Source organism: Diceros bicornis, chromosome 35 (genome assembly GCF_020826845.1).
Source record: "Diceros bicornis minor isolate mBicDic1 chromosome 35, mDicBic1.mat.cur, whole genome shotgun sequence".
Taxonomy (NCBI): domain Eukaryota; kingdom Metazoa; phylum Chordata; class Mammalia; order Perissodactyla; family Rhinocerotidae; genus Diceros; species Diceros bicornis.
The window spans coordinates 3,729,613-3,750,845 of NC_080774.1; the positions used below are offsets into that span (position 1 = coordinate 3,729,613).

Below are 21,233 nucleotides of genomic sequence, written 5' to 3' on the forward strand. Positions count from 1 at the left end.
TGGCAAATTCAAGGAAGAAGTGTTCTCTGAGGGGCCGTGAGGGATGATTGTGGTAAGAAGGACGGGAGCAGCTTCGGGAAATGGAGCGTCTGCTGCTCCCGCTTGTCAAATGCTCACTGAAACCCCTTCCGGGTCTCTGCCGGCTGCCCCAGGTAGTGGGGGAGGTTGACAGCACAGACCCCTGATTCAAGCCCACAGCCCGCCGCTCATTAGCTGTGTGTCCTTGGCAAATTATTTAACTTTGCTGTGCCTCAGCTTCTGCCTCTTTAGAGAGGGGAAAATAATAGTTCCATCTCGTCTTGGTTGCCTGCGGCCGCTGGAATCATAGACTTGCTGGCTTTAAACAATATGAGTGTATTCACTCACAGTTCTAGAGGCCAGAAGTCCAAAATCAAGGTGCGGGCAGGGCCACACTCCCTTCGAAGGCTCTTGGGGAGCATCCTTCGACGCCCTTTCCAGCTTCTGGTGGTGGCCAGATCCCTGGCATTTCCTGGTTTGTGGCTGCATCACTCAATCTCTTCCTCCCTCTTCAGGTGGCATTCTCTGTGTCTCTGTGTCTTCTTTTCCCTCTCTCATAAGGACACCCTTGTTGGATGTAGGGCCCACCCTGATCCACCATGATCTCATCTTGATCCTTACCTTATTCACACCTGCAAATACCCTATTTCCAAATAAGGTCACGTTCACAGTTACCAGGGGTTAGGACTGGACATATCTCTTTGTGGGATATAATCCAACCCAGTACAAATCTCATACGGATACTGGGAGGATATGTCTGCAATTATCGTTGTTGTTATTGTTATTATTGGAGGAGATGCTGGAAACGGATATGGAAGATGATGGAAGACGTGGTCATGTGGGGACGATGGCGTGGGCAAAGGCCTGGAGGCTGGAACTGATCGTGTGAAGGGGGACCCATCACACCACCTGGGCTGGAGCTGAATGTGGGAATGAGGAGGACCCTGGCGCAACAGGGGCTGGAGGTCCCGGTGTCAGGACTCAGTTGTCTCTAGTCTGCACTCCTACCAGGGGCTGTTTCAAGTCTCCCCCAGAGCCTTCCGTGTTCCCCTTCTTCCCCCCAGCCTTGTCTCCTGGAGGCTGTGGTATTTGCACTGGGAACTGAGATAGGCTGCAGCCCTTTTTTTTAGAACAGCTTTTTTTTTTTTCTTTTTTTTTGGGGGGAAGATCAGCCCTGAGCTAACATCCATGCCAATCCTCCTCTTTTTTGCTGAGGAAGACTGGTCTTAGGCTAACATCTGTGCCCACCTTCCTCCATTTTATATGGGACACCGCCACAGCATGGCCAGAGAAGCGGTGCGTCAGTGCACACCCAGGATCCGAACCCGGGCCACCAGCAGCGGAGCGAGCACACGTAACCGCTACGCCACGGGGCCAGCCCCTAGAACAGCTTTTTGAGACACAATTCCCACGCCATACAATTCACCCAGTGGTGTTTAGTAGATTCACAGAGTGGTGCACCCATCTCCACAATCAATTTTAGAACATTTCCATCACCCCAAAAAGAAGCCCTGGGTCCCCCAGCTGTCACCCCCAATCCCTCCCAGCCTTGGGCAGCCATGGAGTTGCTTTCGGTCTCCGTGGATTTACCTGTCCTGGCATTTAGTGCAAATGGAATGACACAGGATGTGGTCTTTTGTGACCGGCCTCTCTCACTCAGCATCGTGCCGTTACAGTTCAGCCACGTCACAGCAGGTGTCAGTGCTCCTGTCTTTTCATTGCTGAATGACCGCAGCACTCAAGGTGAGGGGTACCACTGCTAAGGAGGAACCATGAACTACAATGGCTAAGTGCTTTCTAAGAGCCAGGCCCTGTGGAAGAACATGCATTATTTCAGCTGAAACGCCTACAGAGGTCGGGAAGGCAAGATGAATGGGTGAAACAGGCTTGGTAGAAACTATGGTGAACTCTAGTTCACGCTGGTCCAAAGGACTCCACTCCGTGCTGCCTTACAAGAACGTGGGTTCCAGATCTTCTGATTCTTTCAAGAGAAGTCAGGAGTCTGGATTTATTGGTGAGACATCTCTCAACTGCTATATGTGGACAAAAACCCCAAATTCATCTTCAGGCCAGATTCAGACAAAGGACTTCTTCCAGTTAACGATCTATGCTTGTAAAGCAAAAAGACAGTCTTAACCACAGCAGATCATACACCTCCCTCTTGTAACCCCAAAGTCAATTTGCGAGAAAGAGTGACCAATTCATCCTAGTTTGCCCAAACTGTCCCAGTGTTAAAACTGAAAGTCCTGGGGGCCAGCCCCATGGCTTAGCGGTTAAGTACGCGCGCTGCGATACTGGCGGCCTGGGTTTGGATCCCGGGCGTGCACCGACGCACCGCTTCTCTGGCCATGCTGAGGCCGCGTCCCACATACAGCAACTAGAAGGATGTGCAACTATGACATACAACTATCTACTGGGGCTTTGCGGAGAAAAAGGAGGAGGATTGGCAATAGATGTTAGCTCAGAGCCGGACTTCCTCAGCAAAAAGAGGAGGATTGGCATGGATGTTAGCTCAGGACTGATCTTCCTCACCAAAATAAAAAAAAAAAAAACCACAAACTGAAAGTCCTATATCCTGGGAACCTCCTCAGTCCCAGGCAAATTGGGACACTTGGTCACCCTACCAGGACGCCACAGTCTATTCCAGTGGGGTGCCCATGTCTGAGATATTGTGGCTGCTCACTCTTGGGAACTACTCTGAGTGAGTTTATAACACAAGGAAGGAAAGAAGTCAATCTCTTCAATTTATTCACATATCCTTTTGGATCAAAGACACCATTCTCTTTCTCTCTAACTTCTTCATTCATCAGATCTGACTTTTGGCTGTTCTCAAAGATGATATCATCACTATTACAAAGACCATCACCACCATTATCATCATCATCACCACCACCACCACCACCATCATCATCACCACCATCAGCACCACCATCATCATCATCACCATCATCACCATCATCACCAGCATGACCATCATCAACATTTTCATCATCATTCACCTCTTCCTCTTCATCCTTTTACTACAGATATTTTCCAGTATAAGGTGTGAGAGTGAAGAAGGTAGACGCTGGAGTTAGATTTGACTTCAAACCCAATTTGTACCATTTCCAAGCTGTGTAATCGCGGGCATATTAACTATGCCCTCAGGCCTCAGTGCCCTCACCATAAAATGAAGATAATACAGGCTCAGACACTGTTAAAGCAACTGTTATGGGGACTAAATGAAATAATGACTAAGAAGCACTCAGCACAGTGCCAGCACCCTGTAGATGTTAATTATTATTATCATGGAAATGAATCTCAATGTGATTCAGCAAATTTTGATTTCATAGATTTACCAAACCACGGTGGCTCTAATTTCTGGAAATTCCTGCTAGTTTTTCCTCTGACTGTCTCTGGTTAGGTTCCCTAGGACTACACAACCACATTTTCAGGGGTTACTGGTGGTGTTTGCCTCTAGGGAGGACTCTCCGTGACTGACACTGACAAATGAGAAACAAGACCAAATATGGGAGAGTATTTTTACAAACTGTAGAGTGCTGAGCACATGTCAGGGAAGGGGGTTATGACTTATTATCTAGCCTTTGGCCACTCATAGAACCAAGAAGGGCAGCCAGTCCAGTTCTTTACCCAACCTCTTCTCAGAACTGAGGACAAAACACCCAAAGTCAGGCCTCCCACGCAGAACTGGAAGCTTCTGGAGGTTTTGCAGAAAATGAAGGCACTCATGTTTCCTCTGGTGTCCCTCTATAGGAAACTCATTTTATAAGTAATCTCAATTAAAATTAGCCATCAAATGACTGGTGACATTTTCATTTGCTGACTCTGAAAGTCCCAGAGTCCCTACCTATACACAGAAGCCTGAAGAGAAATCAGGTCATGAGAGGCAAATATTCACAGTGAACTTGCCAAAGTTCTGTTCCAGGAATTTCCACTCTGCCAACTGTGGGATCCAACTGGGATGTTTGTATTGGATGAGGCCTCATTTTATTTGCTGTGTTCCCCAGAAGCAGGATTGTATGGTAGGGAGAGGGGCACCTTAAAGACACCTTAAAAATGAGACAGCAAGAATGATTTAGAAAATGTTGCAGTAAAAACAAAAATGCCTTAGACTATACCTACAGCCTCCTAGCTGGTCTCTCAGCTTCCAGAGTGGTGACAGGGAAGAATAATGAAGTCATACAGACAGAGGTTCAAATCCCACAGCTGTGACTTACAAGCTGTGTGATCTTGGATGAGTGACTTCACCTCTCTGAGTCTCAACTTCCTCACCTGTAAAGTGGGAGTAATAATTCCTGCCCTGTGGAGCTTTTGAAATGACTTAAGGAGACACTGTACGTGAAATGCTGAGCAGGTGGGAAGCACTCCAAAATGTTAGCAACTGTTGGTGTAGGGCATTGCAGAGTGTGGGGAGGTTTCTAATAACGTTTTGGGAAAATCAACAACAGGAGGGTGAAGGGACCTCAAAAAATTAAAATCAAGCTACCAGAGGATCCAGCAATCCCAATTCTGCATATATACCCAAAAGAATTGAAATCAGGATCTTGAAGAGATATCGGCATCTTGTGTTCACAGCAGTATCATTCACCACAGGCAAGATGTGGAGACAACGCAAACATCCGTCGACAGATGAATGGGTAAAGAAAATGTGGCACATACATACAATGGAATAGTGTTCAGCCTTAAAAAAGAAGGAAATCCTACCACTTGCAACACCATGGATGAACATGGAGGACATTATGCTCAGTGAAGGAAGCCAGTCACAGAAGGACAAATACCGTGTGATTCCCTTACGTGAGGTCTCGAAAATAGTCAAACTCAGAGAAAAAGAGACTGGAATGGTGGTGCCAGGGGCGGGGGGAGGAGGAACGGGGAGATGTTGTTCAGTTGGTCTAAAGCTTCCGTTACACAGACGAGTCAGTTCTGGAGATCTGCTGTGTGTCATCGTCCCTGGAGTGAACAAGACGCTCAAACTTTGTAGGAGGGTAGACCTCATGGTAAATATCCTCACCCAAAGAAAACCAAAACCAAAGACACAAAGGACACGGGAAACTTTGAGAAGTGATGGGCATGTGTGTGACCTTGATCGTGGTGATGGTTTCCAGGGTGTATCCGTGTGTCCAAACTCATGGCATTGTAGACATTAAATACGTGCAACTTTTTTTCTTTGTACATCTATTAGGCCTCGATAAAGCTGTTTTTTGGTTCTTTTTGAAAAAAGGAGGATGAGGCACGACGTGTGCACACCCCCTCCCTCCTCCACCGCGGCCGCCTCCTTGCTGCTGCCTGTGTGCTTGTTCCGTGTGGACCTGGTACCTCCTTTGTGAAGTGGCAGCTGAAGGGACTCCGGTGTTCACCATGGCCGACTAAAAGCCCAAGGAAGGAGTCAAGACTGACAAGAACGACCGTATTAATTTGAAGGTGGTGGGGCAGGATGGTTCTGTGCTGCAGTTTAACATGAAGAGGCGTACACCACTTAGTAAACTAACGAAAGCCTGTCGTGAATGACAGGGCTTGTCCATGAGGCAGATCACATTCCAGTTTGACGGGCAGCCAATCACTGAAACAGACACACCTGCACAGTTGGACATGGAGGATGAAGATACAATTGATGTGTTCCAGCAGCAGACAGGTGTCTATTAAAAAGGGAACCTGTGCTTTACTCCAGAACTGCTCCTCCAGACAAGAAGACCTTCTCAATTAGAAAACTGCAATTTGGTTGCACCACATCCTGACGACTACGGTATAGTTTTCTCCATTCTTTCATCTCCCCTTCCCCATTCCTTTATCATACATAAAGTCACAGTATATGTGCACAAGCATATTGCATTGTTTTAAAACTAAATGGCCAATGGTATGTTTTCCTCAACATCAAATGGAGATGGGATAGGGAAAAAGACCGGTTCTGTGAAAATACCCACTTTCTCCATTAGTGGCATGCTCATTCAGCTCTTATCTTTATATTCCAGTAAGTTATTTTGCTCTCACGGTTTAAAAGAAAAAGAACAACATAAAAGTCTGCATACCTTGTTCAATTGGAGAATTTTAATGTTTTTCATTTATCATTGTAAAACCAAGGGAAATCTTATAGCTTTTTTGTACATAGCTGTTACATCTAGGGCAATCTGTCTTTAAGTAGGGATAAGTTACTCTAAAAGAAATGAATCCTAGATAGTTTTCCCTTAAAGTCAAGCGTCTTGTTGTTTAAATAAACTTCTTGTTTAAAATGAAAAGAAAGAAAAAAACAGGAGGATGAGAAGAATCCTAAGTATCCCAAGGGCTTGGTAGAAGTGACAGAGCTTGATGCTTCCCCTCCCCCTGGGCGAATAGAAGAAAGGGGCCGAGACGGGGAGGTCAGTGAGGGGAGTGGGGTTCAGGGGGGCATCGGGAGGTAGCTGGACCCTCCTCTGGGGCTCCCTGAATCACAGTGAGCAGCCCTGAGTTCCGTGTCCTCAGTTTTGGACCTGGCCACAATGCGTGGCAGAGGGAGACTCTCACAGGGGCAGGTTGTGGGGCAGAGAGGCGGCACGGCAGCACTGTGCCCTGTGTACACGGCACCCACCCGCCAGCCACGGCTGCCCAGAAGTCCTCTTTAGACTCAGAAACAGAATCCCAAGTTGCCAAGGGCTCTCGTAATGTCCCGCTGCAGCCCTGCGAGGCTGTAACTCGCTGCAGGCTGCCTTTAGTTAATGGAGATCAGTTTCAGGGTCCGTGTGTCACCTGGTAGCAGGTGGCCCCTCAGAGGGAAAACTGGACCTCCCCCCCATGCATGTTTGGAAGGCAAAAGAAACACTTTTCGGTAAAATAAATGAATGTGCTGATTTTGACCTTTTTAAACTCCGTGACAAAATCCAGATGGAGGCAAAAAAAAAAAATATCTCATTCCATCCAGCTGTTCTTATATTAATTTATAAAGCAAAATACCAAGATTAATTCTCATTCACGTCTGCACCCACCTAAGGTTCTTGAAAATGAAATTCCATTAACGATTCCCTTTCGTTTCCACTTTCACGAATTTTTTGTATGCAGGGACTTAGGCCGGGGCGATTTCTGCACTTGAGCGCAGTGGGGATGCTGCAAGCATTCGGGAAACTTTTTCTTTCTCTCCCGTTGCAGGATACAGCGCGGTATCTTAGAGAGTTTGTTATTTACAGTCTCTTAATATTATGTAAGCACGTATCTGAGATAACAGTCACGTTTGTAAGTGAATTTTAGGTCTGATTACAGCGAGTGGTTTAAAATACTTGTTCTGAGGGACTCCATCCTTTGCCGTGTTCGTAGGCGATGTGCATGCCTGCCCCAGCCCCGCATTTCTCAGCAACAGTGAGCCCTGCTTTGCTGCTACGGCTTCTTGACAACAGTGCTGGGGAAGGAGGAATCCTATCCTGCTCGTGTCCTTGTTGTCTAATAAATCCAGTCTTTTAAGGCCTCTCCAGAAGGAAAGGAAGTAGAAGGCACACCACGAATCTCAAGCCACTAATGACAGTCACTTTAGACTCTGACACGGTCAAGGCAGAAAGCAAAGTCCTTGGTTTGGTGCTGAAACCTAAAAAGAGGATGAAAGGAAAACTAACCAAGAAATGAACATTAGGTAGATGGCATCTCTTCCCCTGTAACTAAGGAAAGTGGGTTTTACTTGGTTTGCAGTTAAGTTCAGGCAGGGCTGCCACGTACGGTTGGGCAGGCTTTGCACTGCTCAAGGGCTCCACATTCACATGGCAGACATCACAGATTTTCTGACAGAAGGAAGTCAAGCGTCTTATGGAAGGGCGTCTCTTTCTAATGTGCATGAAGACACTGCCTGGGCCAGTGGTTCCAACCCTCCTTCAGGACATTATGAATTACGGAGAGGAAGCGCACAGATATTTTCACAGCCGTCTCTCCTAAGACAGAAAAGCACTGGTGTCTAAAGCCAGCCCAGCCTCCTTATTTTCCGATTTCATTAATGAAGGGCATGTCCATTCATGTAGCATGTAAGCAGGAACATTGACTGTTTTGTTCACGCCTTAAACTCAAAGTCTAGAACATTCACCTGGCACACTGCCGACATCCAATAAATATTTGTTCTGTGAATGAACTGATGGGTCGTTCTGTACATGAGGCTATGACTACAGTTAGCTGGACACCTGCCCTTAGCTGTTTTCCTGTTGCCTTGGGAATATTAATCATTATTCATGAATTTTTTGGGGAGAAAGGTCATATGAAGGAGTGATAATAATCTCTACCATCAGGAGGAGTCTAGATGGAAAGGTAAATAAACGAATTAAACTCCTCACTCACAGAAAACTCACACATTTGCAAAGACCTGTTTGGTCATGAAGATGAGATTTCTGGGTGAGAATTTGGGATTAGTCTCTCCCTAAACATCTCTTCTTATGACAGTATTCAGTCCTTCCAGCCCTCCTCCCCCGGCCAGGGATTCCCAAAGATTTGGCCTCGGGATCCCTTTACAGTCTTAGAAAGGATTGAGGACCCTAAAGAGCCTTTGCCTATGTGGGTTACACCCACCGATGTTTATTGTGTTAGAAACTAGAACCAGAAGTCCTGGAAACTCAAGATTACAGAAGCACAGGTTCCCCTGGCTGTTAGAGTGAGGACTCCTCTTATGTCTCTGTGCACATGTGACAGAAAGTGAAGAAGGCAAATCACGTTGTAGCATCTCCGAGAGTCAGCACCTCCAAATGGCCCCTGTAATCCTTGCCCCGGAAGTCACGCCCTGTGTGAGCCTGTCCCGGGCTGAATCAGAGATGGTTGATGGAACCAAGGGAATATGGCGGAGTCTATGGCGTGAGACCCATAAAAGGCTCTGCATCTTCCGCCTTGGTCTCCAGGAGCCAGCCGCCATGCTGTGAGACTGCTCAAGCAGCCCTGTGAGAGGAACTAACCTGCCAGCCATGGGAGCGAGCCACTCGGAGGTGACCCTCCAGCCTGAGTCACGCCTTCGGACAATGCAGCCCCCGCCAACACCTTGACTGCAAACTTGTGAAAGACTCTGAGACAGAACCCCTCGGCCGATGGTCCTGAGTTCCTGGCCCTTTATTGCTATTTTCAGCCACTACATCTTGGGGTAAATTGTTACACATCATTAGATAACCACTACAGTATTATTGTGAAAATGGTTTCCTTCTCACAGGATCCCTGAAAGGGTCTCGGGGACCCCCAAGGATTTCTGTACTGCACTCTGATAACTGCTGAACGAGGGCATGCAGAACTGAAGGAGATGGATTCCACAAAGGTCCAAGGGCAGGAGAAGCATCTGACCAGAAAAGTGAATGAAGTGCAACACGGCTAAACGCTGAAGGGACTGTCCACAATCTACCAGCTCCTCGATGCTGCGCACGCCTGAGGAGCAAGGGAAAGCGCTCGCCACCTCCCAAGGAAAAGAGCTCGTCACCTCCCTCTGGCTCTTTAGAGCCCACAGTGCTCTTCTGCTCTGTTATCTGCTCATTTTCGTAGTCTTGGGGGAAAAAAACCTCCTGTTCTTCTACTTACCAGTAATTGAGGGCCTACTTCTACCTGATGTGTTGGGGCAGAAATTTGCATAATATTAATGAACCTGGAGTATGTACTTGAAGAGAAAAAGAACATCAATAAAGTCTGTATGGATCAACAAATAACAAGAATTTGCTCCTTCCTAGTAAATAAGGCATTTTATTATGAATGTGGAGGAAGTAATTAATTAATACTACTGTTACTATTGCTACTCACAAAAAATAATGGCCAGTATTTGTACAGCATTTAATATGTGCCAGGCACTGTTCTAAGGGCTTCATTTATATTAACTGATTTAATTGTCACTACAACCCTATGAGTAGGGACTCTTATTACCTCCATTTTGCAGATGAGGAAACTGAGGCACAGAGAGGGTATGTGACTTGCCTGTGATTGCATAGCTCAAAAAGTAGTGGATTTGGGATTAGGAGCCAGGCATTTGCTACGGTCCACGCTGTTAGCCTCTGACTTATCCCTTATTCTGTCTTCACAACATCCCACAAGAGGTGGCCAGGGAAGAACTTAGGCCAAGAGGATGAAGGTTGGTGGTCGTGAAAGCCAGATGCTTAGCTCAGGTTGGGGCTCACCCCGCCTGTGGGTTCTTACTCCATGGAGAGTAGTGAACCACAGACCAAGGCTGTGGAAGCGGAGCTGGGGTGTCTGTAAAGCTGGGCCAGTGGACATCTGTTGGGTTTTGTCTGCCAAGCCCCCAATGGTCCAATTCTTTGTGGTTCCTTTTGGACCTGGCCTTCTTCTGGGTACACACACCATGCTTGGCCAATCACAACCAGTGTGGTTGCCTCAAAAATGGGAGTTAACACAAGCTAGACCCAGGGCGAGGTCTGAGACTTTTGCTGGAACTCTTGGGGAAAAGGCAGACTTCCTCTTAGGGATGCTAAATGACATGGATGGAAGCCTGCAGACAGAAAAGCCTTTGGGAAACCCTGCCTGAGAGGGAAGCCTGCAGACAGAAAAGCAGAGCTGAGAAAAAGAGACAAATGCCTGGAAATGTTATTTGAGCACCTGAATCCAGCTGTGCCTGAAGCCATGTGGGCAATCTAGTTAATTCTCTCTTTGGATTAATCCAGTTGAGTTTGGCTCTTGACACCTGCTCCAAAATTGTGCTGATAAAACTCAAGGAATTCAAAGATCTTCCATTACACTTTTTTTTTTTTTTTTGAGTTTAACATACCAGATCATATACAATATGAAAAAAAAATGTAGCCCTATCATTGGTGGGTCCCATAAGAACCACACTGGGGGCTGAACAGATGAAGAATGACGCAGAGAGAGACTGTGTCTCACAGCAGGGCTGGGGCAGAATCTGGGCCTGTATTTCCCATTCAGTCACCCTCATTACCATCACTCTATATCACTGCTCTGTCCAATAAAGGAGCCACTAACCACATGTGGCTATTGATGTTAAAATTAATTAAAATTAGGTAAAGTTAAAAACTCAATTCCTCTGTTGCTCTAGCCAATTTTAAGCGCTCAGTGACCCCATGTAGCTGGTGGTTCCCATATTGCACAATTCCCATATTGGACAGTGTAGATATGGAACACTGTTACAGAAAGTTCCATTGGATAACACTGCTTTGTAAGTTTCTCAATATGAATCTTTCCTTCCCAGACTATAACTGAAATTCTATAATGTTTAGGGATATGTAGAAGGCACACACGTTATTGTAACTCATTAATTCAATGTGGGTATTTGTTGACCGTCCGCTAGGTCCATTGGATCATCCAGTGGTCCACGGAGCACCATTCTGGAAGTGGAGGACACGGCACTGAATAAGCCAGAGAATCTGCCAACACGGAGATGACCGGCCAGAGGGGAGATGGACAGCCAATAAGTCAACAAAGACACACAAAACATCACGTCTCATAGAGATGGGGCTGTGAAGGGAAGTCAAGCAGAGAAAGGGGAAGCCCTTGACCCAGGGCAGTGGTCCTCAAAGTGTGGTCCCCCAACCAGCAGCATCGGCGTCACCTGGAACTGGTCAGAGATGCAAATTCTTGGGCCCCACCACGAACCCCCTGAACCGGAAACTCTGGGTGGGGCTGGTAATCCATGTCTCTACAAGCCCTCCAGGGGATGTGGACCACATCCAAGTCTAAGAACCACCGAAACAGCACGATGTGTGTTCCTCTCTTAGTTCTCAACTCTCAAGATTTATTAACAAAAGCTGAACCAGGAACCCTGCGTAGCACTTGAACTCTATTCTCATTTGAAAAATGAATGGACAATGCTGTAACACAGGTCTGAATACACACGATATTTGTGAGGGTGATTGAAATGGCTCCAGAGAATCCATTACGTCCACACGGACGTAAAAAAGAGAGTCTCTTTTTTCCTCCAAAATATTTCCTTTTCTCTCTTGCGTGACAATTACTTAAAACGAATTATAAATTCATTCATAGATCAATGCTCTAAAATGTTTCAAATGCTGACATAATTATGGGGCTGTGGAAGAAAGGCTGACAATTATTTAATGTTGGCCTTGGCACCACTGGTCACACATCCAACAATAAGAATAATGCAGCTTCCTTCAGGCTGGATACGCTGAGGGAACAAGTGTTTGCGGAACGACTTCCGTTCGGCAGGAGCCGTGCTGGGCACTGCTGAACGAATGATGGGAGAGACAACAGTTCCTCACCTCGACGAGCTTACACTTGGTGATCATTCATTCATTCTTTCAACAGCTCCTCATCAGCACCTACTGTGTGCCGGGCATGGTTCTAGATGCTGCTGACATAGTGGTCCCGGTCCTCATGGAGCTAACATCCCAGTGGGGAAATTCAGACAATGAACCAATAAGTAAATACGTGATTTTCTATCATGGTCTGAAAGAGAATCAAGGTCTTCAGGGCATAGAGAGGGACCCGGTCATGATTCTAGACAGGTGGCTGAGGTCACCTGAGAAGATTTAAGCAGGGCCCTGCATAATGTGAGGAAAACACAGTAGGGATCTGGGGGGAGGCTCCAGACACAAGAAGCAGCATGTGCAAAGGCCCTTGGGCTGGAGGGTGCTTGAAGGGAAGGCAGGAAGGTCACTGGATCCAAGAGTAGCTGTGGGCCAGACGTTGAGGGCCACCTAGGAGGTGGTGAGGCCCGCTGTGCTTTTTTTTCTCTTTAAAGTGCAATGGGGAGTTGTCAGAAGGGTGAGAGCCCCGAGGAGAGAGATCTGGTCAGGTTCTCCGCTTGGGGAACGGGCTGTCAGGGGTCAGGACAGAAGCAGGGAGACCAGCCAAGAGCTGATGGTGGTTTGGATGAGGTTGGCACTGTGTAGGCAGGAGACGCAGCTGCATCTGAGATCTGAGAGACAAGACAACACGGACGAGTGGGTTCCATAGCAGAGTGTGAGGCAGCAGGAGGCGAGCCGGGTGGTGGCAGAATTCTCCGCCCACAATGGAGTATTCCTTTGGCAGCATTTCCTCGGCCCCTTGGAGTCTTCTAGAGGCTGGCAGTTAGTCCTGCCCAGTAGTTTCCAGGCCATTCTCGGCTCCTTCCCGTGGCACTGAGCAGGCCGCAGCGTCCCTGGACATGTGGGCCTGACTGCTCGGCTGGTGGGCGCCGGGACCGGCAGAGCCGCCGTGCGGCCGGAGTGCGTCCTCCCGCAGACCTGCCTCTTAGGGCGGCAGGATCAAGGGATCCGGGTGTGCAGAGAGGGTCAGAGTGAAAGTCGCAGGGTAATCTCTAGGGTCCCGGCACGCAGGGGCAGGGGTTTTCCGTCTGTCCTCTGCTGTTTCCCCAGCCTGGCACACAGCCGGCCCGCGGCAAGTATTTGATGGAAGATGGAATGAGTGGAAGGCAAGAGACTCTGGGCTAAAATGAAATAGAGACGAAATCCCAGCTGCCACTGAGTCAGCACACCAGATGGGAGGAGGGCTGGGGTGGCGGGTAAGAAATACAGAAAAACATAAACACATAAGAAAGAGAATGTCAGGTAATGCTACAACAGTAATCTGGTCAGACGTGATGAAACTAAGGAATGGTAGCAGAGAGCCTGGGGGCGCCGGAGGCCGCTGTCGGTGCTCCGGGGGAGGAGGGCCAGAGGAGACCCCCATGCGATGAAGCTGGAGCAGAGTCCGGGCTGCTGAGAGGGAGCCAGGCGTGCAGGTCACGAGGAGGAGCCTCTCAGGAGGAGGACACGGGACAAGGACGCTGAGCGGGGCGGGGCTCGCAGCAGCTAAACAATGCCTGGCACACAGTAGGTGCTTAATAAGGAGAGGTTCTCGGCGGTACATCCTTTCTCCTCACAGGCTGTGGTGCGGGAGGTTGAGGATTTGCTTCCCCTTGTCACCTGCGTTTCTGTCACGGCCCCTCCCGCTGGCTGGTGAGGTCCAAGAATCCCTCTCAGCATATAGGTTTTAAGTGCATAAAATAAAACACGTATGCTTACAGAGGAAACCAACCGCACTGACGTACAGTTATCAATACCTAAAAAATCCCAGTTTCAGGTAGAGTGATACGTGTCTTCCGTGTTACTGCACTGAGTGACGAGATCTGGCCCCGGGTGTGCAAACACCATCATTTCACGTTAGTGACGAGTGGAAACAGCATCTCGGGGCATCCGTGTCGACTGTAACCATATGGAACTCTGTGTTACAGCTCAGTGGGGTCTGCTCATCCTTTCGGGGCCTGGGATCTGAGTTCAAAATGGGAGGAAACGCCGAGTTCCATTCAAGGTAGTGAAAATGAAGGTGTAAGTCTTCCCATTCGAGTTCCTGGACCTGCCTGGATCTCCCTGTGGTTCCCTAAGGGACTGAGGGGCCCTGCAGGGACATTGTGACACTTTTATTTCCTGGTCTTCTGTTTGCATAAATGTTGTGTCACTTCCTAGTGAAGTAGCATTTCCTTTTATACAATAAATAGAAGTTGAACGTGGAGTTTATTTAAGATAAAATAGCTAGGATTTCCTGAAGGCTTACTTAGCGCCACGCAAGGGGTTCTGGGGACATTTAGTTCTCAAAACAGTCCTATGAGTCTGGTGTTATTTTTATTCCCATTTTACAGATGAGGAAACTGAGACACAGAGAGGTCAAGCCACTTGTCTAAGGTCACACAGCCATTAGAAGGAAGAGCTAGGATTCACACCAACACAGTTGGTTCCCAAGGCTCAGCTCCCAATTCCTATACTGGTCTCTACCTGGAGGAAACATGAAGGAAACGATGGACTCAGTGATGTGCGGGCATGCCGAAAAGTGAGACGCTGGTGCAAAGGGCCGGCAGTTGGTCGACGCTGCGGGATGGGGTTCCTCTCCTGGGCTCCCCTCCTCTATCACATGGGACCCTGCTGACCCGCAGGGTGACGAAGAAGACACTGTGGACCTGGGAGTCCTGCTGATTCTCCTGGTTCAGCATCACTCTTCAATGCTGGGATGAGATGATTTTTTTGATCTACATGTCCTCCATCTCCATCTCCCACCTCCAATGAAGTTATACAATCTTTACAATTAGAACACAGTTTTTACTTTCTAAGTAATGTAAGTAAAATAAGGGAAAGTGTAAACTTAGAGAAGACCCGAGCCATTCCTCACTCCTGCCCCCTCCTTTTACCGATGGGGAGACCCGAGTTTAGATGACGACGATCATGGTCTGAACCACGGCAAGAATCACTCACAGCGTTTGAGCATTTGCCTGTGACAGGCGGTGGGTGAGGTATCGTTTATTGGGTAATTAATTGGTAACCCTGAAAACATTACTACCAAGTCAAAATAGCTTCATACGAGTCAGAGATTTGCTTTTTAGACAGAAATCTGTGCTGGTTAGTTGGAGGGAGGGATATTTTAAAATTTAATTCCAAAGTAAACCTCCAGCTGTGACAAGGAAACACTTATTCTGCCCATATAGTCATTTTTCAACAAAGCAAACATTTTTCAATTGCCCTAGAGCGTCAAAGCCATCCTTAAAATACTCATAGAGAATTATAAATGTAAAATTTTCAAGTTGGAGAAGGAGCATGGAGAGTGAGGTAGGATGTTTCTGGAAAACAATAAAACATTTTTCCATTGTCTTTTTGAAAACAATATTCTCCAATCTCCGTCAAAGGAGATGTCCCTCAGCTCTTTGAAATGCCTGTCTTCACCTTCTCGAACCAAAGGATATTGCCAATATGCTTCCCTACAGACGCCAAAGCAGAGTTAAGTCATCAATCACTTGTAGATTGACAAGCGGATCCAACAGCATCTCTGCGATGCCACAGGCCTGCTCATGCACAGTCTGTTCCCCACACCTGGCTCTCTGAATTTAGCAATGGCAAGGAATGCAGACAAGTATCCACAGGAGGCTGCTGGGTACAAAAATCCGACCATGGGGTTCAGGTACCCCAGTGAGATTCCTTAACCTCGCCCTTCAGTGTTGAGAGTCTATAAATCATGGAAGAAAGATGACCCTTTCGTGATCAAGATTGCTCCCTGACCATGTCTGTTCCTGAGGACAATAGTGGTGGGTTCTCCCAGAAGCAGAACCTAGAGGGAACATACAGCATGTACCCCCCAGGTATCTCTCAGGAACCTGGCTGGAAACAGATGGCCCACTCAAATGGTGGCCCACTCAAAGGGGTTGGCTTGGAGAGAGTGTAATGACAGAGCTGCAGGCAGGATCAGAGGAAATAGCCAGGGTGGGTGCAGCACCCCAACACTGGTCCCAGCTGGGAGCTGCTATGAGTCCTAGGCCTGGGGGCAAGGGAAGGCAGCCCAGTTACTGGAACCAGAGAGAGCAGAACCACGGAAAACAGATTCTCTGGCAGGACAGGAGCTGTAGGCAGAGGACAGGGCCCCTGGCAGACAGGAAGCAAGATGGGAGTGCATTCGTGTTCTGGGGCCTCTGTAACCAAGTACCACACCTGGGCGGCTTAAAACAACAGAAGTGTATTCTCTGGTGACTCTGCAGGCTGGAAGTCCAAAATCAAGGTGTCAGCAGGGCCACGCTCCCTCTGAAGCTCTAGGGGAGGATCCTTCTTGCCTCTCTCCTAGATTCTGCAGGTGGTTGAAAATCTTTGGCATTCCTTGGCTTATAGAGGCATCAGTTCCATCTCTGCCACCATCCTCACACGGCCTTCTGCCCTGCGTCTCCTCCACGTCCAAATGTCTCTCTCCTTATAAGGACATTGGATTTAGGATCTCATCTGATCTTAATCACATTTGCAAAGACCCTATTTCCAAATAAGACCACATTCACGGGCACGGAATTGGGGGATGGGGGTTAGGACATCACCATATCTTTGGGGAGGACATAACTGAACCCACGACAGGAGACTCTGTCTCTCTCTGCTCTGTCCAGTCACCTTTGGCGTGTCCCCTGGCTAAACCCCACCAGAATCCAGAGGGCAAGGGAGGCTGGGGGCTGCAGTCCACACAGGTCAGCCCCCAGGCCCAGAGCTGTGCGGAGCACAGCAGAGAAGGAGGAAAAGGCTGCCATCTCTTTTCCAATAACCCTCTCTTGCAGCACACTTTGCCTGGGGGCCCCAGGGATCTCTCAGACCTTAACGAATCTCCATGACACCCCAGAGAGGTGAGCATTAAGCCCATCATTTCGCACTCTTGAGAACAAGGAGCAATCTCTCCTTTAACCAGCCCCAGCGATAGCCACTTTATTTTAAGTCTGATTTTATGCAGAGAGATAGGGGGACATTCTAAGAAACTTGAAAGCTTTACATAAGAAAACAGCCCAAGTTCCCACCATGTTACAGGGATCGGGAAAATGATTTCATCTTAAGTTTGCAAAAGTAAAAAATGATAATCTTTTGAAACTCTTCAAAATTCCAGGTAAATCGTGTTGCCTCCCAGGAAATTCAATCCAGGACTAAGTAATTCAGTCCTGGAGCAAAGGGCCTCTTCCTACACCTGCCGAAATTAGGGGTTCTTGCCTTCTTAGACTAGGAATACAATTGAGTTTTTTATTTTTAAATAAACTCTAGGGAAAAACTCTTGAGATGCTAACAGAACGAGAAACCAGTTACACTGAGTTCCCTGGCCCTGCCTTATTCGTCTTCACAGCTGCATCTTACCATTACCTGGTCTTGTCTTATGAAATATCTACCTGGCTGCTGTCTGTCGGCCCCCAGAGTGTAGACTCCATGAGGGCCAGTCTTGTTTGTTTACTGCTGATTTCTCAGGATTGACCACAGTGAATATCCGCAGAGCCTGCACATCATTAGCTCAGTTTAAGGTCGAATGGATTCTGCGGCCCCTTTATTCTTGAAAAGACATCAGCACCCCTGCACCCCCGCTGCCAACAAGCAGAAACTGCCAGGGGGAGGTCTGTGCCGGCCGCTGATCGTGGGGTTTCAGCCTGTGATGTGAATACTTTTTTCTTAGGTCAAAGAAGAACTGAACGCCAAGAACTGAAGATGCTCCTTCATCTCGTAGTCTGTTCTGCTCACCAGCTGCCCTGGACAGCCCTTGGTCCTCTCAGCCAGACCCTTTCCTCTCCCCACCCAGACTAAAGTGGGGGCAGTGAGGGCACCGGGCAGGGGGCAGGGACGGGAGGGAGGGAGATGCATGAAGGTCCGAGAGCTGAAACCTGGAGCTTTCCTTCCTCCGCACCAGCCTGGAAGGGGATGAGCGATGGCGGATTTGTGGGTTGATATTCTCCGCACAGAATGGTGCCGAGGGGCCAGTGTGATTCAGGCGGTTCCTGCCTCGACGGGTCGCTTTATGGGAGAGTTAGGCCACTTCCCTCTGCTCGGTCCATCTCACTTACTCCGTGGGAGTTAGAAGCTGCGGCTGAGAGACAGGTAGCACTGCTGAGGAATCGCTGGATTCACGGCTTTCTCCCTGGACTTAGGAAGGGGTTCGAGAAGGCCTGATTTTAAGGTGAGAACTTCCCCAATCTGATAATCCTCTGTCTTATGTCTCTGAAGTTTGCTTTTCTTTAGAATGAGCAACAACTGGGGGAATTAATTTCTTCAAGGATGTAACCATTTGAAGCAAGGGCTGCTAACAGGTAACATAAGGATTTCCTTCTTGCTCAGTTTTTTTCTTTCATTTTCTCACCTCCTAGTCAAACTGCACTGTTATTTGCTACTTACTTCCAACAAAAGTTTATGTTTTGGCTGCTTATAAATGTACGGAAGCTCATTCTAGAAAAAACTTTGAAAATACAGAAAATAAGAGAATAGAAGTTCCTTTAAACCACCTCAATTATTGTCTACCTTTTAGTGTAGTTCCTAATTTTCCACCTTGCTTTGCAGAGTTGAGGTCAAATTGTCCGTTCCAGTGGATGCAAAATGATGATATCACGTGAGCACCTAAATCCAGCGCTCAGACTCGCCATCTCGGCCCCATGCAGAGATGGGAGCTAATCAATGACCTTTTGGATGAAGCCAGTTTGAATCCACTTACAGTTACTTACAAACAAAAGGATTCTGGTACGACATAAGTAGCCATTTCATTTTACCCTAGGCGTTACAAAAACACAATAACCACAATAATAATACCTTGCTTCAAAGAGGGCTCTCTTGTGGTCCCTTGAAAAGTGTGGCCAAAATATCTCATATCCTTATAATGATTTTACTTTTCACAGAATCCAAATGTCTTATCCTTTTGAAATAGGTAGGACAGGAACTAGGAACTGATGCCCTAGAACTGATGCTGATGTTTTATGACATGGGCCAGCAAACATTCTCTCTAAAAGGCCAAATAGAAAGTGTTTTAGGGTTTGCGAGTCAAGAGGCAAAACTGAGGATATTAAGAAGCTACTTATATAACCATTTAAAATGTAGCTATTTGAAAATGCAAAAAACATTCTCAGCTTGCATGGTGTACAAAAACAGCAGCAGAATGGATTTAGCCTGTGGGCTATAGATTGTTGACACCTATTCTAGGACAGGAAAAGGCAAGAGGAAACATTCTCCAACCTCAAAGTAACAACACATCCTTGTGGTAGATACTAGCTTCTGTGGTGGACATCTGTTGCTTGTGTCTGACCAGCATCCATCCCCCACTCTTTCGGTGGAAGCCAGATTTTCCCATCATGCACCATGCCCAGCAGCTCTCAGTCTGACTCGACACCTTCTCTGGGGGGACATGGTCCCCAGCCCTGGCCAATCAGAGCATCTCATCCATTTGGCTTCAGTGATTGGCCTCTGTTTGGGCGCATGACCCAGGCCAAGCCAATCAGTTCTAATCAGAGCAGTCCCAGGAGATTTGCTTGAGTGATTGGCAATGAGGCTTTCCCTCTGCCTGCCAGACATGGGCTGTAAGAATATCAGCACGGCACTGCCAGGGGCCACCTTGGGGACAGAGTCTCCTGGATAGTGACTCTAACCACGAGGAACACAGAGACGAGAGAAGAAGAGAAGCCACCTTCCGTGATGACGTCATTTGCACACCTGGATCCTTGGTACTTAGCTTATGGTCTGCACACCAGCAGCATTGGCATAACTCAGGATCTTTTAAAAATACCCAACCCAGACCTCCTAAATGAGAATCTACACCTAAGAAAAATCTTCAGGTGATCTGTAAGCACATTAAAGTCTGACAAACACTTTTCTAGACTTTTTAAGTTACATGAGCCAAGTTTAAGTTGGATTGGGTTGGGTTTGTAGCCTTTATAACCCAATGAGATCTGATTGATCTATTTCCCGTAATCCATAATGCATTTCAGTCAAGCAGCGTGTTTGCTGACAAGTTCTCATCAGTGCAGGCTAATAACAGAAGTGCAAGAGTAACAACAGCGTAAGTCAGAGCCAGTGCATTGGTGCTACTCAGTTTCCAACCCTGGCCGCCCAGTGGAACCAGCCAGGGAGCTTCTGAAAATCACTGGTGCTCAGTGTCCGCCTCCGCCCACCCTCATTTAATTTGTCAGGAGTGGGGCCCAAACAACCGTAATTTCTAAAGCGCTCCTAGATGATTCAACGTACAGCCAGGGTCGAGAAATACTCTTTTAGTTCTTCTGTAGCAGAGGTTGGTAAGCTTTTTCTGCAAAGGGCTGAGAGTAAATATTTTAGGCGTTGTGGACCATACAGTATCTATGGCAACTACTCAGCTCTCCCTCTGTGGAGCGAAAAGAGGCCAATTCATAAATGAGTGGGCGTGGCTGTGTTCCAATAAAACTACTTACAGAAACAAGCACAGGCTGGTTTGACCCCAGGGTCGGAGTCTGCAGATCCCTGCTGTATCGAGTGGCTTCCTTATTTGAATGGGACATTTCTAGCTCCTTGCACGTCAGGTGAAGGAGGGGCCATCTGCTGTGTTTGCTGCCCGGGGTCCATTCACACCTTTTCTAGTGAAGCCACCCTGAACTATTCTTTGGGAAACCTCCCTCCTCTCCTCGCAAGCTCCTGTGGTTTGTGGGGTCGATGAATGTCTTAGTTTGGGTTTTCCCAGAGGCATACTACGAGACAAGGACTCCATGGCAAGTGGTGTATTGGGAGGTGCAGGCAACTCCAGCAAGGGAGTGGGGAAGCGAGACAGGGTGGGGACAGAGCAGCAGAGTGTGCGTGATTCAGCAAGTAACCACTGTGTGACTGGAGCTTAACCCCACTGGGGAGATTCAGGTGCTGTGTGGAACTCACGCCTCCCAGTCAACCCAGGGCAGGGCCGAGGGAGCTGGAAGGATTACATGCTGACTCCAGAGAGTGACTGGCTGGGGACGCTTCTTGGATGGGGTGTGCTGATTCCTTGGTGCTTCTGTCCTGCTGTGCAGGTGGGAAAGAGGGCTTTGAAAGTGAGATAAAATTCTCAGGCAAAAATGTGCTGGTGCTTCAGTGGAAGAT

At 47.7% G+C, this 21,233-nt stretch overlaps 1 protein-coding gene and 1 pseudogene across 1 annotated transcript in view; one reads left to right on the forward strand and one right to left on the reverse strand.

Moving 5' to 3' along the window:
* TMEM132C (transmembrane protein 132C) overlaps nucleotides 1–21,233 on the reverse strand; it is a 356,987-nt gene that overhangs the window by 56,323 nt on the left and 279,431 nt on the right. The window lies entirely within an intron of this gene.
* On the forward strand, nucleotides 5,377–5,661 carry LOC131398092 (small ubiquitin-related modifier 2-A-like; annotated as a pseudogene).